The sequence below is a fragment of the Myotis myotis genome, unplaced genomic scaffold (genome assembly GCF_014108235.1).
Source record: "Myotis myotis isolate mMyoMyo1 unplaced genomic scaffold, mMyoMyo1.p scaffold_m19_p_3, whole genome shotgun sequence".
In the NCBI taxonomy this organism is placed as follows: Eukaryota; Metazoa; Chordata; class Mammalia; order Chiroptera; family Vespertilionidae; genus Myotis; species Myotis myotis.
Genome location: NW_023416335.1, coordinates 56,891,367 through 56,914,007, shown reverse-complemented (window position 1 = coordinate 56,914,007; position 22,641 = coordinate 56,891,367).

Sequence of the window (22,641 nt, the reverse complement as noted above, 5' to 3'; positions counted from 1 at the left end):
CATACCTAAAATTTAGGTACATTAGTAACACCAACACCATGTTGTTTAATTCCTGTGCCTTTGCACTATATATTTTTTAAAAATATATATTTTTTATTGATTTTTTACAGAGAGGAAGTGAGAGGGATAGAGAGTTAGAAACATTGATGAGAGAGAAACATCAATCAGCTGCCTCCTGCATGCCCCCTACTGGGGATGTGCCCGCAACCAGGGTACATGCCCTTGACAGGAATCGAACTTGGGACCCTTGAGTCCACAGGCTGACGCTCTATCCACTGAGCCAAACTGGTCAGAGCATGCACTATATTTCTAATACAAGATTGGGCAAGTCATATTTATTCATGCATTCATGTAACTAGTAATTATTGTGCACTTAGTTTCATTGAGATTGTTATTTACACTTCAGATACACTGATAAGCAAAGAAAAAAGAAAAGTTCATAATTGTTTTTATTGATTTATTTTTTATTTAAAATTTAAAAATAGTTTATAACTGGAGTTTGACAGACTATTGACATCTTTCCACTATTGCACCAGAGCATTCTACATCTGTCCATTTCAAATTTGTTGGCATAAAGTTATCCATGGTGAATCCTTAGTTCTTTCCACTCTTCTCCACATTTCCAGTTATAAAATTTTTCTACTTTTTATAAATTTTATCATAATATTTTATATTTGTGTTTAGTTTCATTTTATTTTGGTCACAGTTTTCAGTGGTTTCTCTATTTTCAAAGAACTTGTTTTTTGTTGTTGTTGTTTTTTTTTTACCAAGTACATATTTTAACATTTAGGCATTCTAATATATTAGTCTTTTCCTTTGTAATTATTTTCATCAATTTTCTCTCTAGTGATTACTTCTCCAGTTAAAGAATGAGTGGATATTCATTAATATTTTCTTTAGTTATGAAAATAAATTTTAAAACTTACAATTAAAAATGTATATTAGAATTAGTTTTCTAAATATTTCAACTATATGCTAAAGAAGCACCTAAAAGAATATGCCTCAAAAGTTTAAAAATAAAAAGAATAAAGCACATGTAAAAAACGTTAGCAGTCATAACAAAGTAAATTTGGATGTAAAATGTATTAAATAGGACAAAGAATAATTTATGTAAATAAAGCTTATAATACACAATAATAGTAAAATAAATGTAAACTTGGAAGCAACAAATAATATTGCATTAAGATATGTGGAACAAAATTGGTAAGAATTATAAAATAAATGGTTCTGTCTTTATTATGAGCCTTCAATTGAATTTAACAGAAGTTAAGAAAGCATATCAAGCTAGTCTACTGCAATGCAAATCATTTATTTACTAATTTATTGGTTTTGTTTCATTTATTTATTTTCTTATTTATTTACAAAACACAATATAGGCAATTTATTTCAATATCATATTCAGAGTATGCCTTAATTACAATACCTAGAAATTAATTTCAAATGTTTAAATTTCAAACATATCAAATGATGATTTAAAAATCTTCTCCTAAAAACTAGTGGGTCAAAGAGAAAATTTAAGTGATAATTATATGGCCTATAGGAAATTAGAATACTTTATGTAAAAACATATAAGATATAGACAAACTCACATAAAGGTAAAATCTTACATTTTAAAATGTCATGATTTAAAGGAAGAAACAGGAAGTAAATGAACTAAGCCCTAGTAATGAACTAGGTGATCTTTGTCTGCTGTGGCCAAACCTTCTTATGAGGTGAACTACCTGTTCATAAGCCCTACTGCTATTCATTGATGCCTTGTCCCATATGTCCTTCCTCCACACATGGCCAATTGGTCCAGAGGTAAGCTTGTGATCCAAGAGTTACTCATCCTTAGTTTGACAATGACCAGAAGAAATATACTCTGAAAAGGAGAACAGAGGCAGTAAAACTTTTACTTAGGTATCTAAGCATCCCAAGATGCACTATACCTCTGCATACTACCTACTAGTAGATGTGGTCTTTGAATGGTTAAGAGAAAAGTTGATGATATTATATGCTGGCAGAAAGATTGCACACACAGGTTCTCCTAGTGATGATGGCTTAGAAAATTAGGGGGTGGATGTTTGATTTTCATATCAGTGTTTCTCCTAATCACCATTTCTAATAGTAGCAACAGAGTATGAGGGACCAAAGTCCTTTCTTATCACAATAGTGACCATTCATGTATTTCTTATTGAGAGAGCAAAACACATGGCATATTATCTAAAAATCTCAATATATGCATCGCAAGGAAGTACTACTAATGCAAATTCTTCTGACCCATTGAAGGAAAGAGATCTCATATACGATCTTTCTTTATCTTTAACTGAAGGTATCACCAAAGCAGAGCTTTCGATTGTATTTCATAAAAATTTGGGAGACAGCATACCAAGCTAGTCTACTACAATACAAATCATTTATTTAATTATACATTGTTTTTGTTTTATTTATGTATTTGATTGTTTATTTACAAAAAAAGCATGTAATGTAAAAAAAGAATGAAATCAATATGTTTGGGCAGGCAAAAGAAATAAATACACAAAAATTAATAAAACTAGAGGTGAGAGGGACAGTAGAAAATGCATACTCTCCAGTTCTGTGCACTTGCTAAAGGTAAGCTGAAAATTTATGTCTTTGTTCCATCAGTCAAACAAAGAGGAAAGTAAAACCCGTTATAAAATTGTAATGTAATGAAGATACAAATAAGTTTATTATTCTGGATAACCCTGGTTTCTCTTTATGTTGCCATGTGTTTCCTTACCTTCACATGTGAGGAAACCACCTTCCCAATAATCTCTCCTTAGCTACAGATGGAAGCAATGCTCAATGTTAGGAATAAACAGGTTGAAAGAGCCTTGGATCAAAATAATGAGAATTTTATTCTCGTAACTTCCTTCAGTTTACCCTAATGGCATAACATTAAAGAGCAGTTCAATAGAAACAATTCTAAAAGGGAGAAAAACAGAACATATTTTAACATCTAGGAAAAAATCACTTAATATTTACACGATTTCCATATCTCAAGCTTAGATTGGAGAGAAATATTGTATGAATTCCCTTGTGTTGTACTGATGGCTTCAATATAGAAAAGGTAATTAATTGGCTCATATACCCAAACTTCAGGTGGAGCCTTCCTCTCTTTCTGCCAAGTTTACCTGAGCCTCTCTCTGCACACTGATTTCAGTCTCTGGAAGGACCTTATGCCACATGGTTGAGATATGGCTGTCAACAGCTCTCGCCTTACTTCATATCCGCTTGTTGACCTGCCCACCAGGCACACACCTGATATTAAAAATAAAACTCCTAAGGAGGCCTTGATTGGTTTGGTTCACACAATCAACCATTAACACTTGTTAAACCAGAGAGTCAGAATCATAAAGAACACGATTATTTGGGAACACTGTCTAGGGAGGGGAAGAGAAAGCAAGTCTTCAAAGAGAGGAATGGAGTTCGTAAGGACATGGCCACTGGAAGAATCAGTGTGAAGGGTTTTATAGCCAATTTAGTGCCTGCTAATAATATCTCTTTCACAGGTTATGGGAATTAAATGTGGGCGTGTGCTGTGCAAGCAGTAAAGGAATATATAAAATCCCAACCTCTCTTTCTTCCAATGTGATATCCTTGGAAATTTTTAAAAAGCTCAGAAAAAGATGTCAGAGGCAGAAGACTGCTTTGCCTGGGGGAGAAAAGAAGCTGCTTGTCTGCGGTTTCTTGCGACTTGAGAGCAAATCACCAGCTGCTAAAAGTGGGAAAATGAAGAACCCCCAGGAGTGTGGTCTGGCCCGTCAGGAGGAGGATGGCTCAGCGACTCTGCTCCTAGTCCAGTAGACACCGTCTGCTCTGCAGTTGGCCCCAAAGTCTAGGAATGTTATGAACATGATACCAATGACAGCACATGGCTGGACTCTAAGTGAGGAAATGTTTGTTTGTATATGAGTAGGGGTTCTTGTAATTAAACGTCTTTGAGAATCGTTTTCTAACAATGGTAAGAAGACATGGGGTCATTACCTTCCCATATCCAAGCGGCAATATTCCCGAGGGTGCTGTGAGAGAGGAAATATGCCAGTAAAAGTAATTTTCTAAACAATTCTCCGAAGGAAATCAAGGCAAGGACATACTTAACAAAAGTGTGTCATGCCTTATAATGTAAAGCTGAAATTCTGGCCTATATTTTCAAGATGGTTTCATTAAAAAAAAGCTGTATCCTGACGGAGTGCAAAAGAACATAGGGAAATGTCCTTCTCTCCCCTTCTCCAACGAGACAGAAAAACTCCAGCCTCATGAAACAATTAAATTTTAAACCAAACCATTTTTAAATTGAGCTTTTATCTTCGTTTACCTGCTAATGAAAAGTGGTAAGCATAGGTAACCACAATTTGTACATAGAAGGTAATAAAAATCTTCGTGTAAATGGTAGACTTATTATATCTAGTAAATATGTTTTTAAGTATTCTGCTATTTGCATCCTTCTTTTTTGCTGTAGGTCTTTGGAGCAAATCAGTTTCCAAATACCAGACCCACATTTAACCAAATACTATATATATAGTATCCCCAAAACTCTGGTATACACACTTTAATAGCAGAGAGTTCAATTTTGAAAATGAAATGCATTTTAATAAGCACCATCTTTATAATTATTCAAAGTGTGTGTATACATTTGTGGGACACCTATAGTAGGAAAGTGCCTCCTCACCACCACCTCTTTAAGAGATTTGAAGGCAGTTTTTCTAGAGTCGTGTTTTTTTCAGTCCCTTTTCAAGGGAAACTAAACGGTGTAGCTGGGGGGAAAAAGGAGATTTGAAGGCAAAGGCTATTGCCAATTTAAGAGGAAAGTCTCCATTTTAGTTGGCCTTTCAATATTAGTCTTTCTTTTTGAATCATTAATGACATTTTTATTAAAAATTTTAAAAAAGAAAGATGGGTATTTGTAGGTAAGGAAATTCTATATAAAGGCACAGAAATATGAAAGAATAGGTTGAAATTGGGGAGCTGAATGAGGATGGTAAATACCAGCATCCCTTACTAATGAAAGGTGCCCAGAAATCATTATTTGATGCCAAGCACTTCATAGCCATGGGTGGTCTGGGAGCAATAGTAATAAATCTGGCCCCACAGAGAGCAATCATTAACGCTTAGTGCAAATAGTGCAAAAATGCCTGCTGTTCTCTTTTCCTCTGAGGACCAGTGAAATTTGAGACTGTTCCTGTGTTCAGACCAGACAACCTCCTCTTTTCTATTAATAAATGTGCAATAAACTAAATGCTCACACAACCACATACCAGTATCAAGATGAGGAAACTTCTGAATTTCTAGCCTACCTTTAAAGATTAAACATCAAAATTTGCTTGGATTTTCCCCTCTTTTCAGTTATCCCCGTGGAACAGAAATGTTTGCTGAGTTAAAAGTATTATATGTGGTATTGTCCCATTAGTCCTTTTAGCACCTGCCTCATCTGATGTCAGCACAGGACTTCTCTTCTTCCTTATTATCCGTCCTCTGCTCCCGAATTTCAGCCATCAGTCAAAAACACACCATGGTTCTTGGCAACCCTAAGGCCCAGGTGCTGAATAATTTTTAAGTTAACTCACTGCTAATGCTGTGCTCATACCAACACTTGGGAAGCAATCCGTGGCTGTAAAACCTGCTTGGGGGACAGTTACTGTGTAACTAGGTGTAAATAGTGGCAGCAGGAGTAGTGACGTGCAGTTGTGATCACTCTGTGGTGCATGCATAGTGAGATGCACTCAGTGTTTTTACTGACAATGGGTGATTTCTCAAGTAGGTGTATGTTGAGCACTCACATTATAAATAATTCGATGCTTCTTGAGAGAAATGAAATATTTCCTCCAGAACTGAAACCTCTTCAGAACAGCAAGTAGAAAGCAATCAAGCCTTTGAGGTCTATTTCCTCATTTGTTTATTCTTACAACTGGGTTTACAATACTACCTTAAATGAGTAAATTTAATGTTTTATACTTCCACTAGAGGCCCAGTGCACAAAATTCGTGCATGAGTAGGATCCCTAGGCCTGGCCGGCGATCAGGGCCGATCTGTAGGGTGACTGGCAAGACAATCAGGGGGCACCTGCTGGCACCTACCTTGGCTGGCCTGGCGCTGCCCGCTAACCGGCCCTGCCCCCCAATCGCCCCACCAGTTGCCTCCCTCTGCAGGGCGACCAGCGGGGCAATCAGGGGGCCCTGCTGGCAGCTGCCTTGGGTCTGCGGGCTGGGAGCAGCTCCTGCATTGAGCGTCTGCCCCCTGATGGTCATTGCACATCATAGCAACTGGTCATTCCACTGGTCATTCCACTGTTTGGTCAACTTAGCATATTAGGCTTTTATTATATAGGATGATACCTTCATTTGCAAGACTTTAAATTAGAAACATACTGTGTCCTGATAACCTACCAAGGCAGAATAGTATAAGTACATGATTTCTGAAAGGCAAATTGAGGTAAGGGGAGAATTTGATTAATGCTACACATTAAGTTTGAGGACTCTTCATAATTATTGGAATTAAGACATTTTACCCTCTAACCAGGATTGCATATATCCTGGTTACTGTTGCTACTCACTGCAGCCTCTTTTCCTTTGGATAAAGCCTCAGAATCTCCAGGACAGCTGCCTGGGCTCCAAGGCAGCCTTAGCAAGCACTGGGGCTTCCTATTCACTGAAGCCTCCTTGTTATCCTCGTCCTGTGGTGTTCACGCCCAGAAAGGAGGAGAGTGCCAGGTAACTATGTTAAATGGAACAGTAATAGTATGCATCTTTGTGGGTTGTTCTGAAAATTAAACCGCATTCATGTGTGAAACGAGCTTTAAAGTCATCAACTGTACTTCAAAATTAAAATTAAAGGAGAAGAAAGCTTCACAGTGCCTGGCACACAGTAAGGACTACGTAAGTGCTAGCTATTATTAGTCCGAACCTGTGCTGCCCACTTAATTCCAGCCATTTCACCTGAGAAACACTGACCAAAAGGAATGTGAAAATTGGTGAGAATAAATCCATCCCCATTTCCGAAGCAACGTAATAACCTACTTAGTGATGGTGGATTGAAGCATACCATTATTTTCAAAAAAATGTACATGTGCATGTTTGTATTTGATGAAGATAGAATTTGACAAGTAGGGATTAAAACAACAAATATATCTTTGAAACATTTATCTTTATAAAAAAAGATTTTGTAAATAATTCTAATTTTTAAATCTGACAGTAGAAAAGTTGTTATTTTCTTCTTTAGGGTGCATGTTTTTGCATATGTGCAATGAGTATATGTTTTGTATCATTGTATATGTCACAATAATTATGATTCTTTCAATATAATAGGTATTCATCAAACCTTTTGGAATTAAACTACCAGTTTAATATTGTTATTGAACTGAATAGTTTGTAAAGAAATTATAGTCTGAATTTCTGATGTATGCAGCCTAGTCTCTTAAGAAAGCAAATTATTCTATAGTTAAAAGGAGAGTTATAAAGAAAGCAACATCAAATTAGGAGGTGATGTAATGAAATTTTTTTGAAATGTACATAATCTGCAACTGAAAGTACCATCAATGTTACAATACCTGAATTAAAGAAATGTATGCCATCCAGTCAACATTTAGGTAAACTGGTTCACTTCACAACTAGTTTTGATTCTATGAGGGAATTAGTGTCCCTATTTGATTTTCAAAATAGCTTTTGACCTAAATTCATTTTTTATTCTACACAGTCTGAAAATAGGACATTGTGAACAAAAAGAGTTAGCATTAGAACTATTTTCTAAAGAAAAAATAAATGACCAAAACAGTGATATTTTTTCCCCATGTACCAACTTTTCAAAATTTGAGGTGATCACTTAACACATTTACTGGTAAAAATGAACTTCCTTGGTTTTGACACATGTAATGTCAAAATTAAATTGTACAAGATTACTTATTTGGGGCACCTAAGATAGATATATAATTTTAAACAGACTATAATATGGGGATTAAATTTCATTTCCATTATTTTAATTATTCTAATTACACAGGCTTTATACATAATTAGAAATATTTACTTTGTCCTAATTAACATATTATGTGGCCCCATGAAGCTGAAAGACTGTTGGAGCAAAATAAGGAGTCATGGAAAATTAAAAATTAATATCTATCTTTACTACTTTGTTAAATTAGTCATTAATATAATTATTTCATAATTTTCCTCAATGAAAAACCTTTAAAAGAATATAAACTTTGTTAGAAATAGACACATTTCTATGACTTATATAATAATATATGTATTTCCATTGAAAAAAGTATCTATAATGATAAAAGCATAATATGCAAATCAACCCAACAGTAGTCTGGATGACCTTCCAGACGAAGCCGGGGCTGCGAAGGCCTACTCTTGCACAAATTTCGTGCATCGGGCCTCTAGTATTTTATAAAAACACAATGGGGCATTTTAATTTAGGGGATTGCACTTAACTTTTTTCCACTAACACACCATACAATATGCATTCATTCATTTTATAGCTACTATTAGGATCATTGTTTCTCAAATTTGAGGTAGAAACACAGCAAGACAACCAATTATTTTTCAAGTAAAGTATTTCATTAAATTAATATATCACAAAAAAAGAATTTAAATGCAAAGTGGATTTTTACAAATGTCATATGCAGTTAAAAGCAAAACCTAAATCATTTAGAGAATTCTGAAAAACCAGAAAAATTAAAAATTTAATAGGATTTTCATACTAAAATTTGGTTTCAAAGGCTTCATTTGTCCCCATTTAGGTAGAATACAGTGATTCTTTTTTTTACTATAAAGTGAACTAACTGTAATTCCTTGGTTCTAGCCACGTATCATTATCCTTCACCTCCTTATTCCTCAATAGCCAAGGTCAATTGGGTGCCCATCTCTCTTCAACCTTATTCTAAACCAGAAAACAATTACAGGAAACCCAGCTTCTTCCAATATGACTTCATCTTCTTTATGACCTGTCAAATCATCCTGTTTTGAAGATGTAACTGTTTACTGTTTTTTGTAATATTATTGTTGGCAAGCTGGTCTTTCTTCCCACCTTGCCCCATCTTTAAATTCTAATGTCACTTCTAAATATAAAGAGATCTGTCCATGCTAGCTCATCACTCTGGAGAATGCCCTCCTCCCTCCTGGCTTCAATTTCTTGGGCTCTTGGTACCTGCTGCTACATTCCAGGAACTCAAAAAAATTCTCCAAGGTCCTCATGTCTTTCTATTCAGAAGCCTACAGGGCTGGTCTGATGACATTTATTTCTATACTATTGCCTCATGCTTGATTCTCTCTCTACCCACATATCCTTCAGCCCTCACACTCCTATATTTGGTCTTCATAAATGTTCAGCTCCCCAAACCCTTGAAATTTCCTGAGCAGTAAGAACAATGGGAGCATCTTTTGTTATAATATTTAGTCTCTATTCTCAGTACCTAAGAAATCCTTCTGAGCCATAAAGGTAAAATAGGTGTTTTGTTACTGATAACAAGCTCTTTCCACCACAACTGGGTTTATGTTATGAGTTGACTTTTGCAAAGCACCTGAGGACGGGGGCTGATTGCCAGGGGAACCAATCCTAAATACAGGGTTGGAACTTTCAGTCCCACCCTCTGATTTCCTGAGAGGGAAGAAGAATTGGAATTGGAATTAATCACTAATAGCCAATGGTTTAAGCCAGTGGTCGGCAAACTGCGGCTCGCGAGCCACATGTGGCTCTTTAGCCCCTTGAGTGTGGCTCTTCCACAAAATACCATGTGCGGGCATGCACGTACATTGTGACTGAAACTTCTAGCCCATGCAAAGAAGTCAGTATTTTGTGGAAGAGCCACACTGAAGGGGCCAAAGAGACAGCCAGTTGCTTGTCGATATGGGGAAGCCTACACACACACACACACACACACACACACACACACACGCAACCCCTCACAAGTTGAAATTTAGTTCAGGAACCTAATTTACATAGGTACCTTGGATTATCATTTCCTGAATTTTAGGGCGGATCAGGAAAAGTAAATCAGGTTGTTTCTTACCTTTTTCCATAGTAAGCTTTGCAGTCAGCTTTCTTGGTTCTGTTGAGATAGCCATAGTGTAACATAATTCAAATTTTCAAGGGAAGATCCTTTCTGAAATAATGTAATAAGATTTTGCTCTAGCAAATTACTGACTTAAATGGCATTCTTGTTGCATGCTCCTCTCTTAGTCTAGTTATGAGGACTGGTATATAATAGAGCCATGGGAAAAGTAATAACACAAAAGTGCTCACATCATGAAGAGGAATTTAATACCAAAGATGGGTGATGTAAGAGATATTTAAACACATCATAAATATAAATGCTGCTAATGATGAGCTGCCTCTTCAATGGCTTTATTCCAAAGTGTATTACCGCATTAACCAAATACATGCCATTATCTACACACTGACTATTACTAAGAGACTAATATTTCAAAGTAAGATCTTCCTAAAGTCATTAATGAATCCCCTGGCTAGAATGGCACTTAAATAAATTAACTCAGGAGGTAAGGCTATAATTGAAGAACAGACTTACAGCTGACTTATCACCTGCTAATAATGTGACATCTGAAAAGATACTTTACATTTGTTATAAAGATTAGTTATTTACACAAATAATGTATAAACACTGGTTAGCATGTTGCCCGTGTTACTGTTGTAATTACCTAGACAATAGTAATAATGGGAAAGGAGCAAAGGGAAGCCCAGGTATTATAAGCATGGCCATCTGGGCAGCTTCACCAGGAAGCTACAATTTACACTCTTCAGGGAGACACTGCTCCATTCCCTGCAGATCACTGAGGAAGGGGTCCAACAAAGAGGAAGATGGGCACATGCATATAAAGTCGAGGTGACATAGGGAAAATACTTGTCTATCAATCTGACTTGGGAACAAAGATAATTGACTACAGACGGTGGAGCCACTGTGAGCTGCAAGTGTGGGAAATTTTAGAAGGTTTATAAGCTGCTGACAAAGGAATTCTCTCTCTGTTCCCCTGGCTTTGCTGCTGCCTCTTTGCACTCACCCATGTGCTAGCCTGCCAATAGCCATGTGGACCCCACATGCAATGGGCTGCAGCTGGGAACACGAGCTAAGCTTGACTGATGCTGCACTGATTGTGCAAATATGGAGGGAAACTCTGGGCAATGGCTTTAGTCTTAGCTCTGCTGAAGATGAAATGGAACTTTCCCTTAGTGGGATGGAGGGAGATGGAACCACGGAAAGGCAGGGGTTTAATTCCACGCAAATAAATATCACTCATTCTCCCATTGAGTCTCAGAAAATTCATTTCTTCGTGACATCACCGGTAACAGGTGGGGATACAGAGAGCACCCCACCAATAACACCTGCAAGAAACAGATGCACATTAAAAGCTACCACTTTTTACAATATTATGCTAAGTACAAAGCACTGTTCTAAGTAAATTTATTGTTTTTGTTAAAAAACAAAATTCAACCAAGTGAAGTTGAAGATCTAATCGGCTTTATTAAGACATTTATGAATTCTGCAGCATCCCATCTGCAACTAACTGGAAAGGCACTCTGAGAGGTTTTACAAAATGCAGTGCTTTTATAGGGAGAAGGGTGGGGCAAGGCTGCTATTAACAAAAGAAAAGAAAGGACTATTTTAAATTCTGACCTCACAGAGGGCTGGGGAGTCTCTTTGGAGGGGGTGGAAGAGAAAGGGAAGGGTTTCCATCATGCGGATGACCTCTTCTTTCTATGGGTGTTGGAGAGGGCCCACATGACAGGTTCCCTGACTGGTGCTTGACCAGAAAACTCCAGACTCATACATTTCAGGGAGAGGTTGAAACTGCAATTAGATCAGGTTTTAGAGCTAGGTTTGGTACCATGCGCTTTTAGTACAAGTGAGCCCATTTCGGGCCTGTGGTTTACTCTCTAATACTTTGTGTATCACATATATACTTACATTCAAAAGTGACCAAACTGAAACTACCACCACGTCAACTGCTTTGAGAAATTTATATTAAACATTTTAGATCCATGCAAATGAAATAATACTAATTATTATTCCAAGTACTTCTTGGAAAGATTTCTACCGAAACATTTTATATATATAGTTATCTTTCTTATTTTTAAGGGATTTCATAAAAGTGATTTTTTCAATAATATTCTACAGATTACTGATTGTCCATCTTTAACATGCGTTAGAATCACCGGAGGGAGGGGGCTTGCTAAAATATCCCTACTTGTATTTTACCCAGAGTTTCTGATTCAGTCATTCTAGAATGGAGCTCAAGAATTTCCATTTTTAATACGTTATCATAACATGACCCCAGGTGAAGCTTGCTGGCCTAGTGACAGTAATTTAAGAATTATTGCTATCGGTCAATGATTGTCAGGAGTCAAGACATTCTTCCTTAATTCTAAACCTAAGTCTATCTGATTCATGCTCTATATTTATATCTAAGGACAAATAATACATTTGAATTACTCTTGCCTATATGCTAATTTCCTTTGAAATATTGAAACTAAAATTGGTATGGATAGTGAGGAAAGCCTGAAAATCAAGTGGCAAATTATACTCCCAAACTGTAGAATATCTCCATGCAGACCCACTTATAAATAGCCCTATGACATGAATTGTAAGCATCAAGGGGAAGTAAGAAGACCTTTACAGTCGAGAGGAAACAGTCCTGCTTTCTTCTGAACAGATAATACATTCATTCGGGAACATCCCCCCTAAACATGTTTGTATTTTGTTTTTAACTGATGTTGGCAGATACAATTGGACCATCTCAGGCAATCATCTAAATTAAAGCCACACAAATCCCGTTCTGTACTTTTAAAATTTGCCCTCAGTAACACATAGATTACTTTATTATAAAGATAATATTTTACTATTCAAAAATGTACACTGTGATTGATTCATCATGTTACACAAAATATATTTTTCACTGAAGTAGAGGCCAATTTCAAAACTTTTCCAGAGTTTCTAACTCCAGATTTGGTAAGCTAGATGTGAGAGGTGGGTGGGGCACAGTATTTGTCTTTGCCAAGAAGTCAAGCGTTCGGTTTAGTACCATCGCTGAAAGGGTCAGCACCACATACCGTACTCATGAAGCAAACTTTCTGTTCTGAAATACTGATATTTTTATCTGTAAGGGTGGAATAGAATGGGAATTCACACATAACACTTCCAAAGTGCAAAAACAGTTTCTTTCTCATTCAAACCGTATTTCATTTTGTTTCTGAGTGCTTTTCCCTCTGATGACAGGCTGAAAGGAATTGTTGAAACTTTCTAACTAAAGGAACTCATTCTCTTTTGGATAAATATGAGGCCAGCTCAAAGTTTAATCTTCCCAGACTTTTTCTTCCTCAAGGGCCTCTGAGCTCTGCCTACTCCCAAGACGGTACCTGGGTACAGAGAAAAGCTAATATTCTCATGGCATTGCATTATCACAGGTTCAAATGCTGTCCCGCTGAATAAATGTCTCGTTTGTCTCTGGAATCTGCTATGGACTTTAGTGCTGACGTGTCCACGGCTGATACACATTGTGAATTGCTGCCTCAGCCTGGGCAAAGCATGCTAATTATCCCCAAAGACATCAGCCACTTTTCACTATTGGCCCATCTTCCCCTCATTGGCTCTGCAGATGTCCTTCTGTGTAGCTGCAGCTGTTTTATGGGTCCACTCTGCAGCTATCAGCTTAATTTTATCCTCCCTGATCCTATATAACCCCTCAGCTACCACTGAATTGGCGGAATCCACACAATCCGCTTGAGAGTTGAGATTTACTCAGGGACATCATTGTAGGCCTTCTTTCTGCCTAAACTCACCACAACACAGGTTCCTTCATCTGCAGCTGCTCTGTGTTGGATGTTGGAATGGGACTCCCTGAGTGGTAATCTCCTCCCTGAGATCCCTAAGTCCCCCTGGAGTTTCTTTTTTCTCAGGGCTCACACCCAAGGCAATGCCTGAAGGACAAAGACTGGAGAAAGGGAAGCTGAGTCTGAAGACTGCTGCTTCCTTGAGGGGCCAGGAAGAAAATTCATCCAATTTGCATTTTTCTCTGGGTCTCTGCCTTCTCTATACTTCAGTTATAAAGACTAATGGTGAATCTTTGTTAAGAAGAGCACTTAACAATTCTCACACAAAAAATTAAAGTAAAAAATGTTTTATTTAAACAAATTTTTAAAAGACTCTTCATTTTGCCCTAACTGGTTTGGCTCAGTGGATAGAGCGTCGGCCTGTGGACTGAAGGGTCCCAGGTTCGATTCCGGTCAAGGGCATGCACCTTGGTTGTGGGCACATCCCCTGATCGATGTTTCTCTCTCATTGATGTTTCTAACTCTCTATCCCTCTCCCTTCCTCTCTGTAAAAAAATCAATAAAATATATATATTTTAAAAAGACTCTTCATTTTAAATCTGGGCATATCTTGAATTCTTATTACCCATGGCTTAAAAAAATCTCAGTTCAGATCACCAAGTTTTATGATTAATATGTAAAGAAAAGCTTTTAAAATTTAGGACAGTATTTTCTTCTATTATAGCAAGGCTTTCAGAACTATTTCTTGTCCATGAGCTGTAAGATACTATTTTGTCAATCAAAAGTTGAAAATGATTATTTTTACCTTTCTATTTATTATAATCTATATCTTCCTGAGATAATAGATACCTCTAGCTGAAAGAGGAAAAAAATTAGGTCAAATTCAAGCAAGTATGAAAAGGAAGACCCACATTAATATATATATTTTTAATAATTCCCTATTGAACTGCCAATGGTTTAGGAATTGTTTATTAAAACCCATGGAGGATTCAGTATACACTGGTAGGGTCACATAATCTAAAGGCTGTTTTTAACCCTTTAGAGTAAGATATTTTTTATTGTATTAGTTTACCCCCAAACAACCGTATCTAATGAATTAATTCTCACATTTTAAACACATGTAAAGATAATTTTCAAAATATAAAGCTAATGTTATAATTTATAATGTGATACACGTATTCTTTGTCACCCACTAACTGTAATCTTAGGAGGAAGGTTTCACAAAGACTGAAACTGTGCAAGTAGATAACTATTATTATTTTACAGCAAAATATGATTTTTAAAAGATTCATAATTATCTGAATCTTTTCATGTATAAACAATATGTGACTAAACAATAAAATTTAAGTAATTTTGAATAATAGGTATAACTATATGGATACATCCTTAAATGTTATCTATGGATCTGGAAGCTTAATCTATTGTCAAGCATTTTTCTGTTTCTTTCATATAAATACAAAGTACTATAAAGAAATCTAATATTCTATTTGTTACTATAAATGTGATATGTTTTGGTATTAAATAACACTTCTCACTTGGGGATATTCATTAAAATCTGGGACTAGAACTTAAAGTTTTTGACACAACTCTGATATTATTTATTATCTTCATACTTTTAATTGAATACACTTATTAAAGAAAAAAGGCAAGTACCTCTGCTCCTACTACTTCCATTCAATATTATACTAAAGATCCTAATCATTTATATATATATATAAAGAAATAAAATACATAAATTTAAGAATGGAAGGGAAAATCACTTTTAGTCAGAGATAACTTGATCATCTAAATAGAAATTATTTTTTTAAATGTATTTTATTGATTTTTTTAACAGAGAGGAAGGGAGAGTGATAGAGAGTTAGAAACATTGATCAGCTGTCTCCTGCATAGCCCCTACTGGGAATGTGCCCGCAACCAAGGTACATGCCCTTGACCGGAATCGAACCTGGGACCCTCAGTCTGCAGGCTGATGCTCTATCCACTGAGCCAAACTGGTTAGGGCCAAATAGAAATTCTTAAATAATCTACAAAAAATTAGCTAGAACTAATAAGTGAATTTAGCAAGCTTAAATGATGAAAGTTCGTCTGCAAAAATCAAAGGTTTTTATATACTACCAATGGATAATTAGAAATAAAAATTGTAAAAAATAGTGACATTTACACAAGGACCATAACACATGAAATTCTTAGGTGTTATCTAACAAAATAATTACAAAAATTGTATGCTCAATATTATAAAATGATGGGAAATATTAATAAAATTAAATAAATTGAAATCATATCATGTCCAGAGATTAAAATAACTAATATTGACATATCAACTTTCCATAAACAGATAGATTCAACACAATTCCAATCAAAATTTCAAGATGCTATTGTTTTTTAGAAATTGTAAGCTGACTCTTAATTTAGGTAGCCAAACCAAATTCGAAAAGAAGAAAAAGTTGGAAGACTTGGGCATGATTTCATATTACCTATAATAACAAAGACAGTGTAAGTGTAAAATATGGATAAGTAGAGTCCAGAAATGGACCTAAACACAGACATATAGTCAATTGTTTTTCAAAAGAGATGTCACAGTAAGTCAATGGACAAAGGATAGTTTTTTAAACAAATGTTACTTTTGCATATGGATATCACACATATAAAAAAATTAAGCTGCCCTGGCCCAGTGTCCTCAGTGGTTAGAGCATCATCCCATGCACTGAAGGGTCTTGGGTTTGATTCCCAGTCAAGGGTACCTACCTGGGTTTTCGGTTCAATCCCTGGACCTGGTCGGGCATGCTGGAAGCAACCAATCGACATGTCTCTCACATCGATGTCTCTCTCTCTTTCTTTCTCTCTCTTCCCTGCCTCCCTCCATTCTTCCCTTCCACACTCTCTATAAAAATAATAATAAATCGGAAAAATATCCTTAGGTGAAGATTTAAAAAAATTAAGCTAAACTCACATCTTACACCATAAGCATAAATCAACTCAAAATGAATCATAGACCTAAATATAAAACCTTAAATTATACATCTTTTAGAAGAAAACATATGAGGAAATCTTTATGACACTGGGTTAAGAAAAACTTTTTAGAACCAAAAAAATCGTATGCCATTATAGAAAAAAAAGCTTGACAAATTGGGCTTCATTAATGTTAAATTTTTCTACTCTTTAAGAATGCTATTAACAAAATGAAAAGACACGTCACAGACTTGGAGAAAATATTTGCAAAACACATATCTGATAAACAAATCTATCCAAAATATATATATTTAAAACTCTTATACCTCATTTATAATTTAAAAAATTAGAAAAATGGACTAAGAAATTTAAACAGATATTTCAACAAAGTTGAGACATGGATGTTAACTAAGCACATAAAAAGATGGTCAACATAATTTGTCACTAGGGAAATGCAAACTAAAACCACAGAGACACCTACTAGAATGGCTACATTTTTAAAATGGCAATGGTAAGTGCTAACAAGGATATGAAGCAATTGGAACTCTCATACATTACTGGTAGGAATGTAACAAAGGCATAGCTAGATATTTATATATATATATAAAGTCTTACACATGAAAGTTTATATCAGCTTTACTCATAATTTCCAAAAATTAGAAATAGCCCAAATGCCCAAAATTTGGGGAATATATAAAGAAATTATGGTATATAATACAATTGAATACTGCTCAACAATAGCAAGAAAGAAACTGTTTATACCTGCAACAACATACATTCACCTCAAAGCATTAAGTGCATTATGTTGGACACAACACGCTACATATTGTATGATCCAAAGATTTCTGTGTCATTCTGGAAAAGGTAAAACTATAAATGCAGATATCAGATAAGTGGTGACAGACGGTAGAGGGAGGAAGCAGAGGCTATGCACAAAGAAGGGACAGGAGAAGCATTCTGGGATGATGGAAATGCTCTGTTCCTATAATGGCTGTCATGGTGGTTGTATTAGTTCTCAAACAAACTAAAAAAGCATAAATTATACCGTAAGTAAATTATACCTCAATGAATATAACTAAAAACAAATAAAAGTAAATAAACATTTTACATTAGATATTGTCTCTTAATCTTTGCAAGTTAAAGAGTCATCTACATATGAATCCAGAAATATGTAATATTAGACTCAAGATTTCATTCTTTCTCACTAATCTACTTTTCCCTGCTGGTATCTCAAATCTACACTAGTTACCCATGAAAAATATGGATGGCATTTACTTAACTCCTTTTTAACTCATTGCAGGTGTTAGTAGTACACATCACTTGGAATGCTGTTTTCTCTCAAAAAAAAAAAAAAAAAAGCAATGGCCAGTGACAAAATAAAAAGTGAGAATAACTAGGTAGGGCTAGCAAGGTGGCACTTTACACTAAATATTAGGCTGCTTCTGCTCATAGTTTTCTCCTGTATCTTTTGCCATAATATTCAGATGTGACTTGCAGCTCATTATTTTCTGGTGAGGGAAATGATATCATAGTTATTGAGAACACTAAATAAGAAAGCATTATAAAGTCTATAGAGATAAAAGCTACACCCATTTTATGGTCACCTAGCACTCAGTAGACATGTATTTGCTTACTCACTGAACACTCTCAATCTTTCTACAAGTTCATAGTATAACCAAGCAGAACAGCATAAGGATCTGGGCATTTGATTAGCACAAATAAAATGCAGAGAATATGACTGATGAGATTAAATGTTGTTTTTATGACTATTAAATTAGAAAAGCACACCTTTATTCAGAAAGAATCTTTTCTCCTTTCTTCTCTTAAATTGCTTAAAAAGTTGCTGTACAAAACAATATGTAGATAACTGTACCATTAAACCTATAACATATGGAAATGTAATATATTTGAAAATAAGGAGGGGAATGGAAGCAAAGCTGTATTGAAATAAGGAAGTGATACCACATGAATCCACATGACCAAATGAAAAGAACCAGAAGAGGTAAATAGGGTGGTAATATTATTTGACAAGATGAGCATATTTGCTAAGCCATACTAAAGAAATACATGTAATTTCAGTAAAGTTTTGGGCCCTGTATTTGAAACTGTGAATAGAATATTAAGACAAAATCTCACCTTACATGAACATGAATAAACAGTAACTTCAAAATATGGTACTTTAATAAGAGTATTTGCAGAGCACTCTATAACCAGAGAAAATGGTTTTATCTGTGTTCCTTTTCTAGGATAACCATAAGATAAATATTAATTTTATTTTTCTGCTGCTCAAATCAGAGAGGAATTAAAAGAATATATTTTCTAGGTCATGCATTTGTTTAACAACAAAGCATATTCTCTCTGCTGTTGTGTGTTTATTCTAAAACGAACTCTCCTCAATACAACGGTCCTTCCCATTTCTTCTTTATAAAAATACTCCATGTTGTTGGAGTTCATACCATTGTTTGGAGCATTCATCTAACTAGGTCAATCAATTTTACTCTTTTAACCAGTCCCATACATAGACTTCTTTTCTAATCACCATCTCAAATTGAAATTTTGTATAAGAAATTATACAAAAATTGACTGCTAACATGTCAAGGCAAAAATGTTGATAGAGACAGTATAATCAACTTGAACTAGCAGAATCAGGTGCATACAATGTAGAGTAGGAGGCTTTCTTGCTGATTTTCATTTGTTATTTGAGCTATGATTGGATCAGAGGTTAGTTTCATACATTCAACATAATTAGTTGAATCTTACCAACTGAGCTGGCTCAAGGCTGTGTGAAATGACACCCAAAGTTTTAATGCTGCATCTCATTGTCAACCTTTTATTGTTTATTTATTCAATATTTATTATATAGGTGCTCTATGTGAATAATGTGCCCAGCAATGGGAATACAATAAATATTTAATTCCTGTTATGTTTATTCATTTATTGAACAAAAATTTTTGCATGCCTACTTTGTACTAGACACTACTAGTTGCTCCATACATATTGGTAAAGATAACAGCAGTTCTTTCTTTCATGAAACTTACCATCTCACATAAGTCTCATAGGTGCTTCTGTAAGTAGAGAAATAAAAAACACAACCTTAGTTATGACAAAGATGGAATTTTCTACCAACCAAGTTGGATGGGATAAGCTTTGTATTATTAAGTTGATTTAAAGGAAATATAGAAGTGCCCTAGCCAGTTTGACTCAGTGGATAGAGTGTTGGCCCACAGACTGAAGGGTCCCAGGCTTGATTCCGGTCAAGGGCATGTACCTCGGTTGCTGGCTCGATCCCAGGCCCTGGTCAGGCTCAGGTGGGAGGCAACCAATTGATGTGTCTCTTTCACATCAATGTTTCTCTCTCTCTCTGTTTCTCCCCATCCCTTCCACTCTCTCTAAAAATGGGAAAAATATCTTTGGGTAAGGATTAAATTAATTAATTAAAAGAAATATAAAAGTGAGTTTGATGAGAGAAATATATACTTACCACTTAAGAAACCAAGATATAAATACATAACACACATAAATTTGACCAGAACTACAAAAGAAAATGATGAAGTCAGATCATGTAATGAGGGCTCCTACGAATGGGAAACAACTTCTGGCAGCAGAAAGAGCCTGAGTCAAACACTTAGCAATGACAAGACATCGAGAGAAACCTTGCATAGGGTGTAGGAGGGTCACATATGGTGCGACATGGGAATGACGGGGGAGCCATATTCCTCAGGATTTCATGAGTCACAGTAAGATGCTCGTGCGTGTGATGGAAATCAAAGAGGGCTTTAGCAGTAGAATGACTTAACTGATTTAGATTTTTTTAAAGTTACTCTGCTGAGTGATGAATGATTTGGATGGGGCACAATTGAAAGAAGAGAAACAGGTTTTCAAAAGTCCAGGTGAGAGATGATGGTGACATCGACTAAGGTGGTGGTAGTAGAACTGGACAGAGGTTGGCTAACCTTTTACATATATATACAAAAACCCATGCAGACATATACTTAGGAGCACATAAAACCATACTGCACTCTGAAAATAAAGATGATTTACAGTCAGTAGAAGGAAACTAAACTTTACAAAAACCTTTAGAAAACAAAAATAGGAAATGGTAAGTTCAATCTTAGACATATATACAAGATAGTGTTGCTAATTACAGGGAAGGGAGTGGAGGTCCAAGTCCTGTATGGTGTTGAGAACTTTGCAATTTAAACAAATGTACCACTATTCACACTGGAACATTCCATCCCCAAAATGACAAATTAAGTCCCATTTTTATTAATTGAGATACCTTTCTTAATTTAATCTCGTGTGTGTGTGTGTGTGTGTGTGTGTGTGTGTGCGCGCGCGCGCGTGCCCGCCAAAATATATCACTTTATAACCTTGGGATCTCAATTCCCTTAAGCTAAATCCCCTTTTGAAAAATAGACATTATAAAACCTCACACCAAGATTTGAAATAGTACGGAGTGTTTATGCTGAAATCCTTAATCAGGTGCATTCTGTATCAAACTAGGGTTCGAAAAAATAGCTCGTACAATTGTTTCTCTACTAGATATTTGGTAAACACCTACTGTGTGAGATAAGATGTTCTAAAATTATTTTCTGAAGCAGATAAGTAGGGCAGCATTTCAGTGGACACACATAAGAAAAGTTGGCTTATCCTCATAAGTTCTAGACCTTCTCCTTATGAATCCACATCACCTCATCTTTAGATGTAAGATGATAATGCTGCTGAAGAGGGCTGCTGGAGCAGGAGCTTTCTTGAGTGTGCTTTCTGCTCTAAGATCCAGGATGATATAGTTGCTGTTATGGCACATCATTATTTGCTGGGCACTTTTCCAAGCACTTTACATGAGTGCCCCATGTAACTTCAACTTCAGAGAATGTGTTAAAATTTTTTCAGTGAAGACGCTAAGGCACATAGGCACATGCCCCAGGACACCCCGACCTTAACTTTACTACTAAGCCATCCCTCTGGTCCCCAGTCTCACCTTAAACTAGGAATACTGATTCCCCCCTGCAATTTGGGAAAATAGTTTGATGTTGGTTTTAACATTTTAAAATGTCATGGAAGAAAGTCTATCTCTTATTTGCTCTAAATATATAGTAATGAGTGTTGGTTTCTTCACCTATGAATATAAAGAACAAGTAGTTGTACAGGTAGTGTGTATCCATTGGCCCACATAACTGCATGAGTGCAAATGCCTTCATTCATCCCTCAAAGACTCTGCTGTGTAATGAATGCAAAGCCTTCTTACAGGAAAAAAATAGTCATGCTGTGTTTTTCTGCTGACAACTCCATTACAGAATATCAGCAGGGAGTTAAATATTTTAATTAATGATTTTATCATACTAATTCCCAGGGATTCTTTTTTTTTTTTGTTCTGTTTTATACAGAGTGAATTCTTAAGGTTATCAAAAATAACTATGTTTTCCCCAAAGTAACCACATACAAATATGCCAAAAATTATCCTGAGAGAGTTCTTTACTTGAGCCTATAATTAACTGATATCTCAGTTCATACACATGAGGCCATAAAACTTTTTCATTTTTAATGATGTTGTTCATAAATATCAGTGTGCCCATCCTTTTCACATCATTTTCTCCATGATAAATAGAGTGTTAAGAATGCAATCTAAAACATCTAATTGGCAATTGCACACTGTTTTAAAACTTTGACATGTCCTTTCTTCCTGAGAATTGATATTGCAATACATATGAGGAGTGGAAAATTTCAATTTCTATTCTATTTAATGTTTTACAAAAACAACCACTTACACAATTTTATAAATATGCTAGAGGCCCGGTGCACAACAATTTGTGCACTCGGGGAGTGGGGGGTCCCTCAGGCCAGCCAGTGCCCTCTCGCAGTCTGCGACCCCTCAGGGGATGTCCGGCTTGTTTGTTCCCGCCTCCCTCAGCC